This window comes from Colobus angolensis, unplaced genomic scaffold (assembly GCF_000951035.1).
Source record: "Colobus angolensis palliatus isolate OR3802 unplaced genomic scaffold, Cang.pa_1.0 Scaffold255, whole genome shotgun sequence".
NCBI classification, from domain to species: domain Eukaryota; kingdom Metazoa; phylum Chordata; class Mammalia; order Primates; family Cercopithecidae; genus Colobus; species Colobus angolensis.
In genome coordinates this window covers 232,148-257,708 of record NW_012115766.1, presented here as the reverse complement: position 1 = coordinate 257,708, position 25,561 = coordinate 232,148, and the positions used below count along the sequence as shown (strand labels likewise).

The 25,561-nt window shown below is 38.5% G+C and overlaps 1 long non-coding RNA gene across 1 annotated transcript; it reads right to left on the bottom strand.

The window, feature by feature from the left end:
- Positions 1–7,222: 7,222 nt before the first annotated feature.
- LOC105515148 lies at positions 7,223–25,345 on the bottom strand. The gene is made up of 2 exons (XR_001002269.1): positions 25,275–25,345; positions 7,223–7,592 (listed from the first exon to the last, which is right to left on the bottom strand). It is a non-coding gene; the product is annotated as an uncharacterized LOC105515148 (long non-coding RNA).
- Between the last annotated feature and the right edge of the window lie 216 nt (positions 25,346–25,561).

The following is a 25,561-nucleotide window of genomic DNA, read 5'->3' as shown; positions in this document are numbered from 1 at the left end:
CCCCATGACTCAGTCTCAGGAGGTCCTGATGACATGCGCCCAAGGTGATCAGGGTTCACTTGGGTTTTATACATTTTAGGCAGACATGAGACGTCAATCAATACATGTAAGATTTACATTGGTTCCATCTGGAAGGACAGGACAACTCAAAGTAGGGGCTTCCAGGTCATGAGTGGATTTAAGCAATTTCTGATTGGCAATTGGTTGAAAGAATGTTTACCAACAGAGAGGAATGTCTGCTTTAAAGAGGTTCATGGAGACCAAAGTTTTACCATGCAAATGAAGCCTCCAGGTGTCAGGCTTCAGAAAGAATAGATTGTAAATGTTTCTCATCATACTTAAGGTCTGTGTTAACGTTAATGCTGGTCGGCTTTTCCTAAATTCCAAAAGAGAAGAGGGCATGAGGAGGCATGTTTGACCCTCTACTTCCCATCGTGGCCTGAGCCATCCTTCAGGTTAACTTTGGAATGCCCTGACTGAGAGGAGGGAGTCCATTCAGATAAAATTTTATTTTTGGTTTACATTCCACTCACACAGGTACTGTATATATTTATAACATATATAGGGGGGGTTTATGTGCTGTTTCCACTGGAATTTTTCAGTTTAACCTCCCCCTCCCTTTTCTGATTCCTTTTGCTGGATATGTCAGAAAATGAAGGATGTCTTTAAATTCATTAAAGAACAACTTGTTACAGAACAGGAATTGCCTGGAAGTACAGTAGGCCCTGTGACAAAGGTATATAGACACAGGGTCGTGGTGGGGATAGCATTGACTTTGCATCCAATAGAAGTAGATTTGAATAAAACTGTAGTCCCTTCTCAGTTCTATGTTCTAGGAAAATTTGTTTAACCTCTATGAGCCATGATTTATTTATAAAAAATATAGCTAATTGTGCTACCTAACTCATAGGATTGTTACAAAGATTGGAAATAATATTCATAAAATACTCAGCATCACACCTGCTATAGATGCACTCACTAAAATAATAGTTTGTGTTAATATTGATAATCATAATCAGCAGCATGCATATTCCAGGAGCAAGTATGCAGTTTTGGTGCATAAAAGTATGTTTGTATGTGAGATTGTGAGAGCCTCAGCCCATGAGTGGCTCAGTCAAATTCTCTGATCTTTCATGTCCTTGAGGGACAGGAGAAGTCTGTCCATTGCAGGAAGGCAGACTGGTCCCACAATAGCTGTGACGCACCATGCATGGCAAGTGGTAGAGTGCTCGTGAATAGCAGAAATCTGTCATGCTTCCAGTGTGTGCAAGCTCTGATGAAGGCCTATTAATTTCTGGGTATTCTTGACCCAGGCCTCTAAGAACTCAGATTCAAAGGCATATTCATAACCATCGGATATCTCAAGATACAACTTCATTATCCACTAGATGTGTCAAGTGTCCCAGTTTCCCATCACATGTCTCTCCATCATACGCGAGACACCCACATAAATTGTTTCCATTACATTCAAGCTGGAGATGCAATCTAAACTCAAACGGGAACTCTGGATAAACTGTCAGTATCTGAGTGATCTATGGGTTTTAGCCATGCTGATGGTCAGCTTAAGTCTTACTGAAAATGAAATGAGGTAGAAAGTAACCGGTCAGTTGGTTAATCCATATCACCATCAAGAGCTGAGATTAGGTGCACCGAGAGCATCAGCTCGCACAGAGACAGCTGCAGAGTATGTGCTTTCCCTACTTGCTCTGCATTCTTACACTGTTGGCCCAGTACCTAGCAGGGGCTCCAACCTGCTCCCAGCACCACAACCTCTGCATGCGATGCCGTCTACCCTGGTGACCCTCTAAGGCTTGAACTAAGCCGCAGCCCTCTTAGCTGGGGCTGGGATTTCCTTTCTAATTTTTCCAGATCTTTCCAGGAGGTGAATTTCATGTTGTATTTCCTCAATCACTGGCTAGAGTCTGACTGTGAATGCACTGATATCCCAGAACCACTACTTCATATTTATTTCTTTCCCACAATCCCTGTGCCTTATGTACTAGATTGAAATTCCTAGTACTGATACTTTCTGAGATAATATCTATCCTTCGGATATTATTTTGTCTTAATCTTAAATTCTGCCTTACAGACGCCAACAGCTGCAAGTGGGTTTATTACTCCTTGCTTTCCCGAGTAGAGCCGTTCCTGGCCTCAGCTCACTAGGCCTTCTCAATAGCCCTGAACCCATCCTATCATAACACTGGACAAATTCCATACCTCACTAACCAGCTGTAGATAAAAACTTGAATCAACCATTATCATTTATAGACTCCAGGTAACTTTCCCTGACAACCAGGACTTCACCTCTTCAGTGAGTTAAGTCTTCATCACCAATGCTTTCCTAATACATTTTGCATGTCTGTCTCACTGTATTTCTTCTTCATTTCAACAGTCTTTTCAAGTCGTTCCTCTTAGAGTGTATGTTCCTGGAGGGCAAGGCAGTGTCTAAGTCATCTTTACATCTCTATTTCTAATACATAGGAGGTACTCAATAAACCAGTAAGCAGAAAAAGCAGTGCCTTTTAACTCTCAAATTTTATAATTCTGGAATCTGTTAATATTGACTCATCTAATTTTGAAGTCAACAAAATGCCAAAAGACAGAGCAAGGAATTACATATGCTTTCCTTCTTTCTTCCTAATGCTTTTTTTCCATAAGTTGTTGCCGTGTTCTATTTCATTAACGAGAAAAATGAAATCGAAAGAGCTACCCTTTTTTGAACACTTACTGTTAGCTATATACCATGCTAAGGGTGTATATACATCAGCCCAGCCAGTTTATCCTCCTCCACATCCTGTATTATCTTCATTTTATGGAACAGGAAATGTTGATGTTTGTTTTCTATCCATGCCTGAGAAGCAGCGCTTACTGGGTGAGGGAGAAACCTTCTCTTTCCCCAGGAGTCCTTGTGTAGAATTTCTTTTTCAGTTGGTGTTTTTGATAGGGCTCAATCCCTGAGCACACTAAACTTACACTGTTCTTTCTTCATATACCAGATGCGACCCAGAATCTAGTGATGCAATCAAGATATTGACCTGGTTTTCTAAGATTATGGCAGAATAAGAATTCTGATCTTACTGTTATGACATAGCTAAAGCTGTTACACTTTGACTTTAGTTGGTTTTTCCGGGATGGAATGGGTTTCCGATTGCTTTCTTTGGTCTAGCAGGTATCAGGCAGCCTTGAGCAGTGTCTACATGAGTGTTCAGGAAGAAAGGCACCCCCATCCCTTCAGTTAGATCATCTGGATCAGCCATGCCAGTCAATAGGATGGCAGAGATTGCAGGTCCACCATCAAATCATGATATGCTGCCTCAAGGAGAAGGCTGGATTTCCCTTGCCTGGATGGTAAATGGTAGATAACGTGGCCCTTAACTTTGGTCTGAATAGACTCTACAGAGGGAGATTCAGAACATTTCATCCAAAAATGTGTGGTAACTCTTAGATTTCAGACCTAGAGCCCTTATGCAGTTTTCTACCATGGGGAAGTAACGTCCTAGAAATAAAATACAATTTGCCAAGAATCTCTTATAATACATGTTCTCATTAGTATAAGGCTCTCAAATTGGGTTTTTTCCCTTCATTCTGAATTTGGTTTGCAGCCATACTCACACACACTAGGGTGCATCCGTAAAGAAGGTAAAATCCCAAGTCTTTGCTATTGTGAATAGTGCCGCAATAAACATACGTGTGCATGTGTCTTTGTAGTAGAATAATTTATAATCCTTTGGGTATATACCCAGTAGTGGGATGGCTGGGTCATATGGTACATCTAGTTCTAGATCCTTGAGGAATCGCCATACTGTTTTCCATAATGGTTGAACTAGTTTACAATCCCACCAACAGTGTAAAAGTGTTCCTATTTCTCCACATCCTCTCCAACACCTGTTGTTTCCTGATTTTTTAATGATGGCCATTCTAACTGGTGTGAGATGGTATCTCATTGTGGTTTTGATTTGCATTTCTCTGATGGTGAGTGATGATGAGCATTTTTTCATGTGTCTGTTGGCTGCAACCCAAATGTCCATCTGTGACAGACTGGATTAAGAAAATGTGGCACATATACACCATGGAATACTATGCAGCCATAAAAAAGGATGAGTTTGCGTCCTTTGTAGGGACATGGATGCAGCTGGAAACCATCATTCTTAGCAAACTATCACAAGAACAGAAAACCAAACACCGCATGTTCTCACTCATAGGTGGGAACTGAACAATGAGATCACTTGGACTCGGGAAGGGGAACATCACACACTGGGGCTTATCATGGGGAGGGGGGAGCGGGGAGGGATTGCATTGGGGAGTTATACCTGATATAAATGATGAATTGATGGGTGCTGACGAGTTGATGGGTGCAGCACACCAACATGGCACAAGTATACATATGTAACAAACCTGCACGTTATGCACATGTACCCTAGAACTTAAAGTATAATTAAAAAAAAAAAAAAAAGAAGGTAAAATCAAGCTGAGCCTCACTACGTGAATTCCAGGAACACTGTTCTTTCCCCTGACTCCAGGCCAGGGCAGAGAGCCCCTGTGAAGATGTTGGAGTGAACTGAAGCAGTGTGAGATAGTGACAAATAACCAAATTGTACTGTTGTTTGGAGTTTTTTAAACATGAAATATCTAGGTATCTTTGCTATTATCAAAGAATGACAACCTCATTTCCATAAAGCAGTTTTCCCCACAGCAGTCTCCAAGAGCTTCTTCTCCACAAACCACCTTATCTCTGCACAGCAGGACGAGAACAGCCAGAGGAGCTACCATCACATTCACATGCGTGGATTCCACTTTGATTCTCCTTAAATAAAATGCCCAGACTTTTGAGCGACAGGAAAAACCCCATGTCCCAAAGACTTCAGCTCCAATTTCAGTCTTGAACATCAAACTTGCTATCTGTGCTCTTCATCTGAACACTTTTCCCCCCAAAAAATTAAACTTTAGATCTGGGAATTCCCTGCCCTCTTTACCTTTACAGGCTTGTAATCCACTCAGTTTAAATCTGTTATGGGCCTCAACACTCAAAACTAATAGTGAAAATGAAAAAAAATGCATCTAAAATACTTGTAATAGTGTTCTTCCAAAATATCTCATAAGCTGCAGGCAACCTTCGGCAGTCACCAGCTGTAGTTCAAAATCTGAATCACGTCATCATCACATATGTAATATTTGATCTACAACTGTGACGACTAAGAGTTGCTAAAACTCTTTTTCTGCTACACCACCACATGTATGGTTACCAATTATACAAAAATCCATGAATACCATTAAATGCTTCTTTATTTTCCCTCTACTTTAATAGAATTTTATTTTCTGATTAAGAGGAACCAAAACATGAAAAGTCTAGTTTACTCAAATCCAAATGCAACATGTAAGCAAATTTAATAAATGTATCCATGTATACGGACACTCTACACATGACAAACAATATGTGGAAACATATTCGTGCAAACACAATTTAGTTGTTTTCCATTTGGAATACATGTTTGGCCCAGCATATGAAAGCTACATTAAAAGACTTAGATGTGGTAAATAACTTGAACAAAAGAAACTTTGCCTATTATTAATACAACTAGAAAGGAGACAGGCTCAAGGTTGAGTGAGATTTGTAGTCTCTCTGCAACATGGCAACATTTTAAACAAGATAATGCCATTTCTTCCCCTTGGATAAACAACATGAGTCACTCTGTAAGCATTGAACAACTGGGCTCATAAATACCATATACCATCTGTCACCCAAATTAATGAAATCTTTGCTAATGTCACTTCTGGACTAAAAATTTCTACCTCAGTTTTTTTTTTCCTTCCCTGGAAGGTAACTAAAAAGGTAACATGCTTGCAAAGACTTGTAGAATTTTGTAACAAGGACAAAAATAAACAAAAACATCTTTGTGATTCATCATTCTCAGCAATGTTATTAATAACGTTTTCTGATTAAGTACAATGACTATGTTTCTCCAAAGGAAAAACTCAATAAATCATTTTTAGCCCTAATTTAACCATAATTATTCTCTATCTGAAGCAAGTCCAGGTGATTCACTTAGAATTACCTACAGAAGGCCAGGCAAGGTGGCTCATGCCTCTAATCCTAGCACTTTGGGAGGCCAAGGTGGGCGGACCACCTGAGGTCAGGAGTTCGTGACCAGCCTGGCCAACATAATGAAACCCTATCTCTACTAAAATACAAAAGTTAGCCAGGGGTGATGGTGGGTGCTTGTAATCCCAGCTACTCCAGAGGCTGAGACAGGAGAATTGCATGAACTGGCGAGACGGTTGCAGTGAGCCGAGATTACACCACTGCCCTCCAGCCTGAGCAGCTGAGCAAGACTCCTTCTCAAAAAAAAAAAAAAAGAATTACCTACAGATGTTATATGTAAGTGTGTGTGTGTGTGAAATATGTAGTTATATATTATGTATAACATATATATGTTTTCAGAAATCTCACAGATTTTTTATTAACGGCATTTGGTTTGATCACAAACACTTTTAATTGTTGTTCCAGGCCCACATAATCAAGTAATGTTGTCTTTAAAAGCAAGTAAGTACATTGGAATTTTTTTCCATGTTTGTATTAAGGTACAATTTACATACAGTAAAAGTCATGTATTTTTTTCTGTGAGTTTTGAGAAACGTATACAGCCATGTCACCATCACCACAATCAAGATGTGGAATGGTTCTGTCATTGCCTCTAATGTCTTTGGTACTTGTAGTCAATCCCTCTTCCCATCCTAACCCCTAGCCAGTGCTGATATGTTTTCTGTCCCTGTAGTTTTGTATTTAAAAGATTCTTATATGAGTGGTATCTTATGTAAGTATGTAACCCTTTGAGTCTGGCTTCTATCACTTAGAAAAATGGATTTAAGATTCATCCACCTTGTTGAAGGAATCCTTTCATTATTTTTTACTGGCGAATAGTATCACATGGTACAAATGTACAACTTGTTTATCTTTTCCTCAACTGAGGGATCTTTTCCTCAACTGAGGGATATTTGTTTCCAGTTTGGGGTGATTACAAATAAAGCCTCTAAAAAATTCACATAAAAGTTATTGTGTGAATATATGTTTTAATTTCTCTGAGGTAAGCACTAAGTGTATGCATAAGTTCATAAAAAATGGCCCAACTGGTTTCCTAAGAGGCTGAACCATTTTTCACTCCCACCTGCAAAGTATGAGAATTCCAGTTACTCCAAAGCCTCACCAACACTTGCCATTATCTGAGTGATTCTATATCTTTAATAAATTATCCATGACTTCTTATGCAGCTAATTCAATGTCTTTGATTTTGAATGAATGTGATTTTTATTTGCAAAGGAAAAAAATCAAATCACAGAAGAAATGAACTTTATCTCTCCCTAAGTTGAGAATTTTCCCTTGAGTGGATTGACTTTCTTAGTTTCTGGGGTTCACCTTGACTTGAAACACGATCTTGTGCAAAATCCAGAGTTTTACCTGTTGCAGATTTGTTTCTTCATGTCTTCTGGAAGCACTACCCAGTTTCCCTGGTACTTGGGAACAGGATCATTTTTTCTTATGCTTTGGATGCATTAGATTAATCTAGTGGAGGAACACAGAACATGAAAACAGCATTCTTAAAAAAAAAAAAAAAAAGAGAGAAAAAAATCTCAGTAAAGATTCTGTGACCTGCAGAGAATTTGATCACATCTTCTTTGTCATTCCTGCTTCCCTGGTTCCCAGCCACCCAAACTGGACTCCTTATTCACAACTTGTAAAAATAACTACTTTATGATAAGTCACATTACAAAATATTCATCATTTTAAAGATTACAATTTAGTGTATATTAACAGGGTTTTGCATCTATCATTGCTAATTTTAGAATGTTTTCATCACCCAAAAAGAAACCCCATGTCCATTAGCAAGCCTTACCCCACACCTCCCTCCATCCAGCCCTTGAAATCACTAATGTACTTTCTGTGTTTGTGAACTCGCCTATTCCAGACATTTCATATAAATGGAATCATACAATACATGTTTGTGTTGGCTTCTTTCACTTAGCGTAATGTTTTCAAGGTTCGTCATGTTGTAACATGTATCACATTACTTTGTAGGGCCAAATAAAATTTCACTGCCCAGCTGTTAATCCACAAACAAATTTCCTTACTATTTATTTATGTACCCTCCAACTGATGGTTATGTGAGTGTTTCCACTTTCTGGCTATTGTGAATATGATGTTATGAATATTCAGGAAGAAGGTTATGAATATTCATGGATGGACGTATGTTTTAAATTCTTTCGAGTTTTTACTGAGCAGAGAGTTGCTGGGTCATGCAATAACTCTATGTGTAACAGTCAGAGAAACTTCAAAACTGTTTTTCTAAAACAGCTGTGCCATTTCACTTTCCCCCCAGCAATATGTGAAGTTTCCAATTTCTTCACATCCTTTCCAACACTTGTTAGCTGTCTGTCTTTTTAATTTAGCCACCTTAGTGTGAAATTTTATTTCATTGTTGCTGTGAATGGTATCTCATTGCATTGCATTTCCCTAATGAATAATGATGGTAAGCATCTTTTCATGAGTTTGGTGGCCATTTGTGTATCTTCTCTGGAGAAATGTCTATTCAAATCCTTTGCCCATTTTTAAGATAGGTTATTTGTGGTTTTATTGCTGAGTTTGAGTTCTTTGCATAGTTTGGATACAAGTCTTTTATTATATATAAAACTTATAAATATTTTCGCCCATTCTGTGGTTTTTTCACTTTCTTGATGATTTGAAGCACAAAATATTTTGATTTTGATGAAGTCCAATTTACTCATTTATTTATTACTTTTGCCACTTTTGGTGGCATAGCTAAGAAACCCTTGCCTAACACAAAGTCAGGAAGATTTGCTCCTAGGTTTTCTTCCAAAAGGTTTATAATTTTAGTTCTTACGTTTATGTCTATGACTGGTACCTTGTTCACCCATATCTACTTATTTAGAAAGCAAACTACACATATATTGTTTCCACAATTCTCCTTATCTAAATTGCAGTTTACTGATTGGGATGGTCAAACACACCTGTTTAATGATGCTATGTGGTTAAATTCACTGTCACTTTACTTCTGCTTCTACAATATTATCTATCCTGTCAGTTCCATAGAGAAAAGCAAGCTAGAGATGAGAACTCCCAAATAAATGTTTGTTCTTTTCACAAAACACTCTTCCAAGTGAAGCACTATTCTGTCTGTTCTTTTTCTTCCAGAGTTTGGAAATAGGTAAATTTATATACAGTTAAAAACACCATCACTGATTTTATTTCCATCCTACAATAGCTTAAGGATCTCTGGAAATTGAAATGTGGAGTTATAAAAATATGGTGCTCAATCTTCTAATCCTTTTGTGTCTCTATCTCTAAAACTAAAATAGAGATTGCAAGTACGTAGTACTGAAACATTCCCATATTATTCAAGACATTAAATGGTTTTGTACCAATTACCTGGAAAATTTCCCCTTTATCTTTTTTCTTTCTGCCTTTTGCTTCAGCAAACAGAGATCTAGCTAATACATTACTTTTCCCTGTCCAGTTTCCCTGTTGAAAAAAAGTACACTAGTACTTATTTCCTCCTCATCTCAAGGGATTAATGCTGTGTTTGAGAAGTGTAAGCATGTTTTGCCTCAGAACTTCTAAAAAGTAAAAGTATGGAGAGCCCAGAGTGTCACTGGCACAGAGAAGCATCTCCACAGTGTTGTGTGGTATATGTTCTGATGAATAAACAACAGACTAAATTTTTTAGCGCAAGAAGAATTTTATGGAGAATGGTAGATGGTTGGAACCTATTGTTGGAATCTTCATTTTTATAGCCTTGAAAAATTTTGAGAACACTATGCCAGAAGGGTGTTCATCAGTTTCTCTATCTTACCTGTCAAAAGAGAGTCTGCTTAGAACTAAGCATTTAGAATCATCTCAAAATCTTATCCTTTATGGGAACACTGCAAATTGAACACTGCAAATTGTCAGATGATTGCATGATGCTTTGGCTCCTCTTTGCCCTACTCCTGAGGAAATGATCTTACAGCATAGTGATCCAAAAAATACTTGTTTGTATTTTTTATTAATATATTATAGTAGTGCACATTTGGGGGTACATGTAATGTTTTGATGCATGTGTACAATATATAATAATCAAATCAGGGTAATTAGGATAGCCATCAACTCAAATATTATTTTTTTTTGTATTGGGAACATTACAGTTCTTTTCTTCTAGCTATTTTGAAATGTACAGTATATACTATTGACTAAAATTTCCTACTGTACTATTAAATATTAGAATTTATTCCTTCTATGTAATTGTATTTTTGTACCCATTAACCAGTTTCTCTTTGTTTTTCCCCTTCCGTCTTCCATTCGCTGCTTCTGGTAACCACCATTCTACTTTCTATCTCCATGAGGTTCACTTTTTTGACTCCCACTTGTGAGGGAGAACATGCAATATTTGTCTTTCCGGGCCTGACTTATTTCACTTAAAATAGTGGCCTCCACTTCCATCCATGTTGCTGCAAATGATAGGATTTCATTTTGTTTCCTTTTCCATTGTGCATTAATACCACATTTTCTTTATTCATCCACTGATGGACTCTTAGGTTGACTTCATATCTTGGCTATTATGAATAGTGCTGTAATAAACGCGGAAGTGTAGTTAACTCTTTGGTGTACTGATTTCCTTTCTTTTGGATATATACCCATCTGTGAGATTGCTGGATCATATGGTAGTTCAATTTTTAGTTTTTTGAGGAACCTCCATACTGTTTTCCATGATAGCTGTACTACTTTACATTTCTCCCAACAGTATATGAGTGTTCCCTTTTCTTGGCATCCTCACCAGCATTTGTTATTTTTTGTCTTTTTGATAATAACCATTCTAACTGGTGTAAGATGATGTATCACCACAGTTTTGATTTACATTTGCCTGATGATTAGTAATGTTGAGCATTTTATAATGTACCTGTTAGTTATTTGTGTGTCTTTTTTTGAGAAATGTCCATTCAGTTATTTTGCCCATTTTTAAATCAGATTACTTGTGTGTTTGTTGTTGTTCATTTGTTTTGAGTTCCTTGTATGTTCTGGTTATTAATCTCTTATGGAATGGATAGCTTACAAATATTTTCTCACATTCTGTGAGTTATCTCTTTATTGATTGTCTCCTTTGCTGTGCAGAAGCTTTTAAGCTTGATGTAATCCCATTTGTCTAGATTTGCTTTTGTTGCCTGTGCTTTGGAGGTCTTACACAAAATATCTTTGCCCAGACCAATGTCCTGGAGCGTTTCCCCAATGTTTTCTTCTAGTACTTTTATAGTTTCAAGTCTTACATGTAAGACTTTAATCCATTTTGAGTTGTTTTTTTGTATATGGTGAAGGATGGAGATCTAGTTTGATTCTTCTGCATGTGAATATCCTGTTGGACAGGTCCGGTAGCTATAAATTCCCTCAGCTTTTGTTCATTTGGAAAAGTCTTTGTTACTCCATTTCTAAAGGCTAACTTTGCTGTGTACAGTATTTTTGGTTGACAATTTGTTTTCTTTTTTTTTTCTTTTAGCACTCTGAATATATTGTTCCACTTTCTCCTTGTCTGTAGGGTTTCTGCTGAGAAATCTGTGTCCAGTCATAGTAGATCTCCCTTGTATGTTATTTGTTTATTTTCGCTCACTGCTTTCAGGATCCTCTTTGACTTTGACTTTTGTAGGTTTAATTATATCTTAGGGTATTCTTATTTGGGTTGAATTTGATTGGTGACATTTGACCTTCCTGTACCTGGATATTTATTCTTCTTCAGGTTTGGAAAGTTTTCTGTTATTGTTTATTTGAATAAGCTTTCTACCCCTTTTCTTCTTCAGTTCCTTCTTTAACCCCAACAACTCAAATATTTGCCCTCTTGATATTGTCCCATAGATCCTGTAAGCTTTGTTCTTTCCTTTTTACTTTTCTTCTCCTCTGTGTATTTTTAAATACTCTGTCTTCTACCTCGCTGATTTTTTTTGTTTGATCAACTCTGCTTTGATGCTCTCTGTTGCATTTTTAAGTTTCATGCATTGCATTTTTCAGCTTCAGAATTCTTCAAAAAACATTTTATCTCTCTATTAATTTTTTTTTTTTTTTTTGTAGATGGAGTCTCACTCTGTCACCCAGGCTGGAGTGCAGTGGCCAGATCTCAGCTCACTGCAAGCTCTGCCTCCCACGTTTATGCCATTCTCCTGCCTCAGCCTCCCAAGTAGCTGGGACTACAGGCGCCTGCCTCATCGCCCGGCTAGTTTTTTGTATTTTTTAGTAGAGACGGGGTTTCACCGTATTAGCCAGGATGGTCTCCATCTCCTGACCTCGTGATCCGCCCATCTCAGCCTCCCAAAGTGCTGGGATTACAGGCTTGAGCCACCATGCCCAGCCTCTCGCTATTAATTTTTTTGATAAATTTCTGAATTTAGTTTTGTGTGTTCTTGAAGTTTGTTGAGCTTCCCTAATACAGCTATTCTTTTGAGTTCTTTGTCTCAGAGATCCCACATTTTTATCTTTATCATTTTAGGGTTAGTCTCTGACACTTTTTTTTTTGAGACAGGGCTTTACTCTCTCACTCAGGATGGAATACTGTGGGGTGGAGTACTGTGGCTTGATCTCAGCTCACTGCGGCTTTGAACTCCGAGGCTCAGGCAATCCTCCTGACTCAGCTTCCCAACTAGCTGGGACCACAGTATATGCCAGCACACCCGAGATGGGGTCTCATTATGTTGCCCAGGCTGGTCTCAAACTCCTGGGCTCAAGCAATTCTCCTATTTTGGCCTCCCAAAGTGCTGATATTACAGGCGTGAGCCACCACACCCGGGCTTCTGGCACCCTTACTTTATCTGTTTGGTGAGGTCATATTTCCCTGAATATTCTTCATGCTTGTGAAAGTCTGCACATTGAGGGATCAGGTATTTATTTTAGTCTTTGTAATCTAGCTTTGTTTCTGTCTGTCCTTCAGAGGGCCTTCGAGGGACTCATAGGGCAACTGACTTGTTTTGTTCCCTGAGCCTTTGACCACTGCAGCTGTCTCAGCACTAGAGATATTCTAAGTCCAGGCTTGTTGCCAGTCTTACAGGGGCTCCAAGATTGATGTAGCTTTCTGGCCCACGTGGACCTGACGAAGACCCAGGGAAGTACTGGAGCTGTGTGGGAGTGCTGGCCAGGGACCTAACAGGAAGACTGTCCTGGTGACCTAGACATGTACCCCTCCCAGCAAGTCTCGGCAGAGAGAAAATGGGTCCGTTACTTCAGTGAAAAGGACTGGAGTTGAGACTGGGCCACATTCATATCTGCTGTTTGACAGAGGCTAGAGAGCCTTGTTTTGTCTCAAAGGGGTATGCATCACCCAGCAAGTTCTCACACAGGTAGGATAGTTCCCCAACTGCAGCAGAAGTGGCCAGAGCTGACTAGACCACTTCAGGATCTCTTCTGGATGGAGGATGGCATGCTTGTTACATTGGCTTAGACAAAGATGCATCTTCCAACAATTCTCTGAACATATGGTATAATTCCCTGATTTCATCAGGAGGGGCTGAAGCCGAACTGGGCCCCTCAGTATTTCCTTTGAAACAGAGGCTGGCAAATCTGTCTTCTTTGCCCGTAAAGGTACATGTTTTCCAGCAGGTCTCAGCACAGATAAGATTATTCCCCAACTTCAGTGAGAATGGCAAGAGCTGAGACTGGGCCCCTTCAAGATCTGCTGTGAGACTGAGGCCAGAGAGCCCAGTCTTGTTGTCCCACAGGGGCACCTGTCTCCTAGCAGGATGCTGCACAGACAGGATAGTTACCTGACTGCAGCAGGAAGGGCCAGAACTGAGACTGGGCCCTCAGGATCTGCTATAGGACAGAGACTGGAGAGCTCATGTCATTGGTGCAGGTAGTTACGTATCTCCCAGTAGATTTCAGCACAGATGGGATAGTTCCCTCACTGCAGTGAGAGAGGCTGGAGCTGACACTGGGTCCCCTTGAGATCTACTGTGGGTTAGAGGTTGGTGAGCCCATCAGGGAGGCTCAAGCACTGAGGCAGAGAGAAGTCCCATGAGTTCCTCTGGGGAAAAGTTGCTGTGAACCACACAAAGCAGAATTTTCTTCTGACATCAGGTATATTATATAGTCACAAGATATATAAAGAGAGCAAAAAATAAAAATACAAATATTCTGATGAAAAAGTTTCACGTAGGTCCAGAAGATTGCTTAATGCAAAATTGTGTTTGGAAAATATGGAGGATTGTTAAGTCTATTCTTTCTCCGTTCTCTAAAAATCAGTGGGCTTGTTTTGCAAACTAAATCTTTATAGGTAATTATGAAGACTTGAATTTATTTTTGGTTCTAACTGCTGAGATGTATTACTGGGATTTAAGTTCTAAATCTTTTGACTATTTAAAAATATTTATTTATTTTTATAAACATTTAATCTGTTTAGAATCTATCTTATTTAATGGCAAAATATTCATTGCATTTTGGTTTTACTGTTCCCATATTGAGATCTGTCATCCTTTGGTGCCACGGTTCCTTCTCTCTGAGATGCTAATTTGTGTGTCAGAGAAAACTGGAGTTGTATATCTCCAAGTACAAAAACAGATGTTATTATTGTCCTTTCAGCCTCTTTGGCTTCATTTTTGTTATTCGTAGAACAAGCCATCAAAAATTAATGTTGAGAGATGACAAGTATCTTGACTATTCCATTCAGTAGCAAAAATAATAATTTTTTATGGACTTCGTACTTCCATAAGCGTGAATTATTCATGAAGTGCCAGTTTAGGGAAAAGTCAGCTCAATGATAGATCTGAGCCAGCACCAGAAAGTTTGCTAAGGAAAATTGCAATATACTACAGCCTTAAAATTTAGTCAAGCAGTTAAAAAAAAGTATCTGCTATAATTCAAATTCTTAAAGTTTGCAAGTTAGAATTTCAATGAGAACCGTATTTTCTAATCTGGAATTGACCCTTCACATTAAATTATTAAAGACAGTGGCCTTTAGGATCTGCCAAGAAAAAAAAATGGCATTTTGCCTGAGAATTAGTTAACTTTTATTTTCCGTGTCCTAAGCAGGGAGTCAGACAGAAATCAGAGAGCAGTCACCCACTCAGACCCCGAGATGTGCATTTAACCACACGCTTAGGAAACGATCCACAGTTGGTGTGTTCATTTGGCTTCAGGGACCAAAGAGGTGACAACCACACATGCTATCCTCCAGGGGATCCTCTCCACCTAGTGTACCCTCATTTGTCTCAAAGTAGCAAACTTCCTACATAAGCCTGACTTTGCCTTTGTCTCAAACCTTTGAAAGAAAAGGACATCAATGACATTGAGTCTGAGAAAGGGGGCTGCCATTTAAAGTCACACAACTTGTTTATTTTTTCCAAGTCACTTTTTAGAGATAGGTTGAATCTCTGTTCCGACTCAGGCAAACGACCTTTCAGCAGTCCAGAATTAAAATGATGGGAAACTAGTGGAAAAGGAATTCAGTAAGGCAGTTAGCTTATTCATTCAATAAGCAATGCTTATTCATTGCAAAGCTAAGCAATGCTTATTGAATGATGAAAATGAGAAAGTGCAATCAGAAACACAAAAAGGAAAATTCAAGCAGATGAAAGGGGGGAACTAGTGGGAGGAAGTCAGTTATAGATTTTCAGTTCTGGAGCCACAATTGATGGATGTGAAGAAACAGCCTGGAAAAACCTGTGTGGTTTAACAAATGGGCTGGGAGTGGGGATTGTCGTAAAACATTTCAAAATACAGGAATGTCCGGCATTAAATGCATTGTGAAAGCCAAGTTCAAGTCATTGAGCTGGCGTCTCTTTTGTCAGTGTCCCTTATCTTAGTGTTTATTTTCCCTTATTATTTTTGGGATTTGAAATGAGATTTTCCAGATTGTCACATTACGACCTTCCTAGTCATGCTTGAGGACAAATCTCAAAGAAAAGTGAAAATAGATAAGCTATTCTAATGCCTAGTTTATCTTTCATTTTATTTATATCCCTTTCTGGAAATAAAAATATGTGGCTCAATCAAGGGACTTGGCTTTTATTTTGTGTGTGCACATCAAAGAAGTTAAAGACAAGTTGGGCATCACTAGAAAAGTAATATAAATTAAACATGTTTCCATTTATGTGAAAAACATGACACTGTGTACTTGCATGTCAAGCAAGATCCAGGAAAGACCCAAAAAAGGACACTTACAGCAAGAGACAGGAGAAAAAACCATATGGCCATAAGCCAAACCTAAACATTCTGGCATAGCTGTATGAAGGGTGTGATTTGAGGAGTAGGGACATTCTTACTGCTGAAATTTACATCAAGGAGGACCACCTCACTAGAGCCCAGCCCCTTAGCATGGCTTTCCAAATCCTTTGTCATTTGGCTTCTACTTTCCCCTCCAGCCTCAACTTCTCACCTATTGTCCCCTCCCTCTTCCCACCATTCCTAAGTTCTAGCTATCCTGTGCTACTTTCAGTGCTCCAAAGGTGCTATGCCCCTCCCCCACCAGGATTTTGATATTATCTCTACCCAGCCTCAGTTAATTGCCATTTCCTCTAGGTAATATCCCTGAATCCCCTAATCATTATAAGGCATCCTTGAAAAGAGACCTAATTTGAGGTGTTCTCTTAGCCCGCATGGGTGCAAAACTTAAGGAGGCCAGTCTGCTTCTCTCCTGGGAATTTGATTTGGAAACTAAAATAATAATACATTTTAAATTAGTATTAAAAATTGGAAGAGAGGTAAACTCAGTTGGAGTGCTGTTGTGGAGAATGGAGAATTAATAATCATAAACCTAAAAACCAGGATAAAGAGAATGAAAAAAAAAATAATGCCCAGAATGAAGAAAATGTGCAAGATCATGTATCCTCAGGAAGATAAATAACAAAAACCAGGTGCCATACTTCCTGACGGCTCCACTTCCTAATCTTTGGGTTTTGTGAGAATTACCTGTACCCATATGTTAAATTACCAATTTCTGTTACTGTTAGCAGTTTCTGTTACTTGCATCCTAACGATTCCTGACTAAGACATTGCTGTTCATGTTTATAGCACTCTGTCCTTCCTTGAGCATCACACTTTTCATTGCCTTGCAGTTACTTACTTATTGAACAGAATTCTTCTCTGGGCTGTGCCTCCATTAGGACAAAAACTATATGTATTAGGTCACAGCACATAGAATGGTGCATTGAACATGTAAGAAAATAAGTATTTATTGAATTAGTGAATGATTTCTTACGAAACTCCTTTTAATGCTACTTGGCTTGGGTGGATGATGGGACATTTTCTCCTCTGTGGCTGTCAAATGTTTCAGTTCATAACCCTTGATTATATACAGCTGTGCAGTATACAACAAGAGAAAAAAGTTCTTCAAATGAGAAGTATTGTCCTATTTTTAATGAATTTGTGTAACATCAATTAATATCACATTGGAGACCTAGGAAGGCCTTCAGGGTCTTCTTCTTCTTCTTCCTTCTTCTTTCTTCCTTCCTCCTTCCTCCTTCCTCCCCCTCCTCCTTCTTCCCACTTTAAGGTAGTAAAAATAGAGACCCATTGTCAATATATAAATTGAGAACAAGAAGTTTTTGAAAGAAACTCAAATATTTTGTTCTGTAGCTGGACTTTGATTTCTTAGTTGACTGAAGAGCAGAATTACCTGGAGAAGTTTGTAAAAACGCAGATTCCTAGATGCCAACCACAATTTCTTTCTTTTTTTTTTTTTTTTGAGGCAGAATCTCACTCTGTCATCCAGGCTGGAGTGGAGTGGTGCGATCTCAGCTCACTGCAACCTCCACCTCCTAGGTTCAAGCGATTCTCCTGTCTCAGCCTCCCGAGCAGCTGGCATTACAGGTGTGCATCACCATGCCTGGGTAATTTTTAAATTTTTAGTAGAGACAGGGTTTCACTATGTTGGTCAGGATGGTTTCAAACTCCTGAGGTCAGGCAATCTGCCCGCCTTGACTTCCCAAAGTGCTGGGACTACAGGCCTGAATCACCGTGCCTGGCCTACCAACACAATTTCAATGTTAGCTTCTATTAAGCTCTTTGAATAATTCTGAGCCCCAGGGAAGTTTCTTCATCATACTCCCTTGAGTTGCTCTTAGATCAGGTTTAAAAAACATCTTTAGGAGTTATAGATATCCATAAGGTAAAGATACATATATCTGATCTTAGGCTACTTGCTATCATCATTCAGGGCACCAATTTATTCCATCCACAAGTAACCTATTACTTACTGTATGTGCTTTGGGAGTCTTTTCAGGAGCAGGCCTGAAGTGGGTCTTGGTTTTGGGGATCAATCTAGAAACAGCATGCTTATAAGAAAACAATAGCAATACTCAGACAATCTTCTTGATTCCATTTAATCATAAAATTTCTGCAGTGAATACTTGCCTAAATATGAAACTGCAATACTGACATTTAGAATATAAAGAGATATCTCTGTGTCTAATCTAACCCAAATGACATTCTGAATTCTCTCTGTGCCACTCTAAACAATGTTATAATCTAGGACTTTGTATATTATTCCTGACTATTCAGTGGGGATTGTGAAAAATGCTGTTTTGTTAAAAAGGAGATGCTTGTATATGCTAACATGTAATCAGTGATGAAGAAGAAAAAAAAATGAGTCTGTTCTGTCTTACAACAGAAGTACTGACTAGGGTCACGAGAAAGGATCATAACTTACAAGTGGGTGACAAGTAACAAAAAGCTGGGAGACAGGACTGGGCAGGGGCATAAGAACCATAAAATAATGGACTGAAGGAAGGTCATTGTCAGAAAATACCACCAAAAGGAGTGAAGTCAATAAATTTCCTTGACTGATTTTGATATAAAAAGCATGAGGTGGTTTGGAAAAGGGCTGTTGACTGAGCAAGGGGTAGAAGGATAGTACATCAAGAAAGAGATAAAGATAAGTCTGTGAATTTAATATTTTTCATCTGCTAATGAAGAAGTTTGAATAGATAATCTCTTTTCTCTTTACTTGTCTGTTTGTTTGCTTTGCAATCAGAGTTAAGTTGTCATCAGTTTGAAGTAATGTGTTATACAATGTTATGTTCAAGCCTCATGGTAATTTCACATCAAAAATCCTGCAACAGATACACAAAAATAGAAAGCCAAGAAATTGAAACATACCATGAGAGAAAATCACTTTTTAAAAAGGAAATATAGGAAGGGAGGAAGGAGTGAAGGAAGGAAGAAAAGAACCAGAAACAACCAGAAAACAAATAAAATGGCAGTAACAATCCTTACTTATCAACAATAACATTGAATGTAAATGGACTAAACTCTCCAATCAAAAGATGTAGCACCATTGAAGGGATAGAATATAAAAAGCAAGACCCAATTCTCTGTTGTCTACAAGAAATACACTTCCCCTGTAGAGACACATATAGACTAAAAGAATAGAAAAAGATATTCCATGCCAATGGAAATCCAAAAAAAGAGTAGGAGTAGCTATACCTATATAAGACAAAATAGATTTCAAGACAAAAACTATAAAATAGACTAAAAATGTCATTGTATGATGACAAAGGGATCAAAGGGGTCAATTCAGCAAGAGGATATAACAATTGTACATATATATGCACCCAACACTGAAGCACCTATATATATATAAAGTAAATATTATTAGAGCTAAAGAGAGAGATAGACCCCATTACAATAATAGCTGGAGACTTCAACAGCTTACTTTCAGCATTGAACAGATCATCTGACAGAAAATCGACAAGGAAACATTGGACTTAATCTGCACTCTAGAACAAATGGACCTAATAGATATTTACAGAACATTTCATCCAGTGGCTACAGAATACATATTCTTTTCTTCAGCACATAGTTTATTCTCAAGTATAGACCATATATTATGCCATAAAACAAGTCTTAATAAATTCAAAACAGTTGAAATAGTCTTCTGTATCTTCTTTGACCTCAATGAAATAAAACTAGAAATCAATAACAAGAGGAATTTTGAAAAGTATACAAAAACATGGAAATTAAACAATATGCTCCTGAATGACTGATTGGTCAATGAAAAAATTAAGAAGAAAACTTTAAAATTTTTTTTTTTTTTTTTTTGGGACGGAGTCTCGCTCTGTCACCCAGGCTGGAGTGCTGTGGCCGGATCTCAGCTCACTGCAAGCTCCGCCTCCCGGGTTCACGCCATTCTCCTGCCTCAGCCTCCCGGGTAGCTGGGACTACAGGTGCCGCCACGTCGCCCGGCTAGTTTTTTGTAGTTTTTAGTAGAGACGGGGTTTCACCGTGTTAGCCAGATGGTCTCCATCTCCTGACCTCGTGATCTGCCCATCTCGGCCTCCCAAAGTGCTGGGATTACAGGCTTGAGCCACCGCGCCCGGCCTAAAATTCTTTAAACAAATGGAAATGGAGGCACAACATACCAAAGCCTATGGGATACAGCAAAAGCACTACTAAGAGGAAAGTTTATAGCAACAAGTGCCTACATGAAAAAAGTAGAACTTCAAATAAACAATTTAATGATGCATCTTAAAAAGCGAGAAAACCCAAATAGTAGAGGAAAAGAAATAGTAAAGATCAGACAAGAAAAAATAAAATTGAAATTAAAAAATACAAAAGATCAATGAAACAAAAAGTTGGATATTTGAAAAGATAAATGAAATGAACAAACCTTTAGCCAGACTTAATCAGAAAAAAAGAGAGAAGAGACAAATAAATAAAATTGGAGCTGAAAAAAGAGACATTACAACTGTTACCATGGAAATTCAAAGGATCTTTAGAGACTACTGTGAGCAACTATATGCCAATAAATTGGAAAGCCTAGGATAAATGGATGAATTTCTAGAAGCATACAACCTACCAAGACTGAACCATGGAGAAATCCAAAACTTAAACAGACCAATAACAAGCAACAAAACCAAAGCCATAATGAAAATCTCTCAGAAAAATAAAAAAGCCCAAGACCCAATAGCTTCAATGCTGAATTTTACTGAACATTAGAGAATAACTAATACTGATCCTACTCAAACTATTCTGAACAACAGAGGAGAAAATATTTCTAAACTTATTCTTTGATGACAATATTACCCTGATACGAAAACCAGACAAAAACACATCAGAAAAAGAGAAGGCTAAAGGCCAGTATCTCTGATGAACATAGATGCAAAAATCCTCAACAAAATACTAGCAAACCAAATCCAACAACACATTAAAATAATCATTTATCATGACCAAAAGGGATTTATCCCAGGGGTGCAAAGATAGCTCAACATATGCAAATGTGATACAGCATATCAACAGAATGAAGGACAAAAACATGTGATCATCTCAATTGATGCTGAAAAACACTTGATAAAATTCAAGATCCCTTCATGATAAAAACTCTCAAAAAAACTGAGTGTAGAAGGAACATATATGAACAATATAAAAGCCATATATGACAGAACCACTGCTAGTATCATACTGAATGGGGAAAAACTGAAAGCCTTTCCTCTGAGATCTGGAACATGACAAGGATGCCCACTTTCACCACTGCTATTGGACATAGTACTGGAAGTCCTAGTTAGAGCCATCAGACAAGAGAAAGAATTAAAGGGCATCCAAATTGGAATGGAAGAAGTCAAATTATCTTTGTCTGCAGATGATATGCTCTTACATTTAGAAAAACCTAAGGACTCTACCAAAAGCTATTAGAATTGATGAATTCAGTAAAGTTGCAGGATTCAAAATCAACATATAAAAATCAGTAGTGTTGGGGCCGGGTACGGTGGCTCATGCCTGTAATCCCAGCACTTTGGGAGGTCAACGCGGGCAGATCACGAGGTCAGGAGATAGAGATCATCCTGGCTAACACGGTGAAACTCTGTCTCTACTAAAAAAACACCAAAAATTAGCCAGGCGTGGTGGCAGGTGCTTTTGATCCCAGCTACTCGGGAGGCTGAGGCAGGAGAATGGCCTGAACCCGGGAGGTGGAGCTTGCAGTGAGCCGAGATTGCGCCACTGCACTCCAGCCTGGGCGACAGAGTGAGACTGTCTTAAAAAATAATAATTACAATAAAAAAAAATCAGTAGAGTTTCTGCATGCCAACACTGAATAATCTAAAACAGAAATCAAGAAACTGATCCCATTTACAATAGCTACAAATAAAATAAAGTACCCAGGAATAAACATAACCAAAGAAGTAAAAGATTTCTACAATGAAAACATACATTGCTGGTGGCTATGTAAAATGACACAGATACTCTGGAAAATGGTTTGACAGTTTCCCCTTATGGAACTGAAAATGTCCTTGCCATATGACTCAGCAATAGCACTCCTGAATATTTATCCTAGAGAAATAAAGAAACGTATGTTCACATAAAACCATGTGCAAGAGTATTCATAGCATCTTTATTCACACTAGCCCTAAACTGGAGAAAACTGAAATGTTCTTCAATGGGTAAACGGATGAACAAATTGTTCTACATCCATGCCATGGTACACTACTGAACAACAACAAAAAAGAAACTATGGATATATGCAATGTGGTAGACAGAATAATGCCCCCACCTCCCCACAAAAGATGTATACTCTCTATCCCTATTACATGGCAAAAGGGTGTTTGCCGATTATTCTGGACTTTTCTGGTTGATTCAGTCTAATCACAGAAACTCTTAAAAGCAAAAAATTTTCTGTGGCTAGAATCGGGGAGAGATGAAGCAGAAGTCAGAGAGATCCCACGCATGAGAGGTACCCTATCTGCCATTGCTGGAGGTGCACCACGTTAAGTATAAAAAGGATGTAGACAAGCAGTAGGAGCAAAGATTGGTTCCCAGTTGACTGCCAGCAAGGAAATAGGGACCTCTGTTCTGCAGCTGCAAGACGCTGAACTTGTCCAACAGCCTGAATGAGCATGGAAGTGGATTCATCCCAAGTCTCTAGAAGGGAACACAGGGCTTGTTTTAGGCTTTATGAGATTCTAAGGAGAGGGCCCCATTGAGCCACACTGTTTCCAGACTTTTGACTTTGAGAACAATAAAAAAGAGAAGAAATGTATGAGACAATAAATGTGGGTTGTTTTAAGTAGATAAATTTGTGGTGATTTGGAACACTAAAAGTAAAAAACAAATATGTGCAACAACTTTAATGGATCTCAAGAGAGGTATGCGGAGTGAATAAAGCCAGTCTCAAAAGGTTTCACCCTGAATGACTCCATTTGTATAGTGTTTTCGAAATGATAAAATTATAGACATGGACAACCGATTAATGGTTGCTAAAGTTTGGAGGGGAAAGAGAGGAGGTGGATTTGACTGTAAATGGGTAGCATGAAGGATCCTTGTGCTGATGGAATTATTGTGTAACTTGGCTAGCTACACAATCTATACTTGTGCTAAAATTGCATGGAGCTTGATATGATCTGTCTCTGTGTCCCCACACAAATCTCATCTCAAATTGTAATCCCCACTTGTTGAAGGAGGGACCTGTAATCCCTACATGTCGAGGGAGAGAGGAGATGGGATCACGAGGGTCGTTCACCCTGCTGTTCTCGTGATAGTGAGTGCGTTCACATGAGATCTGGTGGTTTTATAAGGCAGTTTCCCCTGCTCTTGCTGGCTCTCTCTTGTCTGCTGCAATGTAAGCCTTGCCTGCTTCCCCTTCCACCATAATTATAAGTTTCTTTAAGCCTCCCCAGCCATGTGGAACTATGAGTCAATTAAACCTATTTCCTTCATAAATTACACAATTTCAGGAAGTTATTTATAGCAGTGTGAGAATGGACTAACACAGAGCTCAATACATACACACGTATACATACATGGGTGCATATAAGTGGGTACAATCTGAATAATGTCAATATCACTGTCACTGTCTCTTTTGTGATATTGCACTATAGTTGTGCAAGATATTACAATTGGGAGAAAGTGGGATAAAGGTACAGGAATTTCTTTATTATTTCTTAGAACTAGATGTGAGTCTATAATTATCTCTAAATAAAAAACTTAATTTAACAAAGACTTAATAGATATAAAAAACAGATTTTAAAGTATTATTTATTATTTTAAATTTATATTTAAATTTTTAAAAATTTAAATTTTTATATATATAAATTTATGGTTTTATGATACAAAACCATTGTCCTCATTTAAACAATGGAACTAAATATATCAGATCATCATCCCTGTGACTTCAAAATGAGCTGAGGTGTAAGGTAAAGTTCACTCCACAGTTTCTTGTTGTTCATTTGTGCTTACATTATTCCAACTGACTTCCAGCCACAGTTTTCCTATAGGGATCTCTTTAAGACACTTCCCAATTTTATGACTGTTAGTTAAAACTAGATAATAGAATTCACACATCCACCTAACAGGATATATCATTTTTCTATCACTGTTATAACAAATTATAGCAGAGTTAGTGGCTTAAGATAACACAAATTTGTTATCTTACCATTCTAGAGGTCACAAGCCCAAAATGGATCTCAGGGGACTAAACTCAAAGTGTCAATAGGGCTGTGTTTTTCTGGAGGCTCTAGGGAGAATCTGTTTCCTTGCCTGCTCCAGTTTCCAGAGGCTGCCTGCATTCCTTGGCTTGTGGCCCCTTTCAAGGCCCCCTCCAAGAATCACACTACTCTGATTCTGCTTCAATCTCCACATCTCTTTCTTTGACTGTGACCCTCCTCCCTCCAACACTGGTAGTTACACTGGGCTACCTGGATAACCTCCCTATATCAAGATCCTTTACTTAATCACATCTGCACTATTCATTTTGCCATGTAAGGTAACATATTCACAGGTTCTGATGGTTAGGCCATCTTTTGGGTGGGGTGGTGAGGGAAGCGTTATTCTGCTTGTCAACAGTACGTACACATACTGTAGCATATTGCCATATGCAGAATGTGTACAGATGTGTGAGGATACCACTGTCACTCTATTGTGTAGTACTATAATATTTCTGGTACACTGCCCTCAGGATATCTCAGGGACCAATTCCATGACCATTTCCTGTGCACAGTTAGAAAGGCATCAGATTTAATTCATTTATTAAATATCAGTAGGGCTTAATGTCTTTTTGGAGTTTGTGTTTGTTTAAACACAATTACGCATAGGGGTTCTAATATTCTCTTTCAATGCCTCAATGTATTGCTTTTGTACCTCTTAGATTGGGTGCTCCCAGTTGGAGGTCACTGCTCTAAACAATAAGCATTTAACAACTTCTTACATCTGTATAGCAGTGTACAATTTACAGACTGTTTTCAGAAAGAGTGTCTCAGTTCATTCTGATTGCTATAGCAAAAATACCTTGGAATAGGTGGCTTAAACAACAAACATATATATTTCTCACAGTTCTGAAGGCTGAGAAGTCCAAGATCAAGGCGCCACTTCTTGATTCATAGACCACTCTACTCTTGCTCTGTATTTACATGGTGGAATGAGGATGAGGAAGCTCTTCAGGAACCCTTTCATAAACGTGCTAATCCCATTAGGAGAGCTCCACTCTCATGACCTGATTACTTCCCAAAGACCCCACATCCTAATACCATCGCCTTTGGGCTTAGGATTTCCACATATGAATTTGTCAGGGGGAGGATAAAAACATTTAGTCCATAGCAAAGATTGCTTTATCTCTTG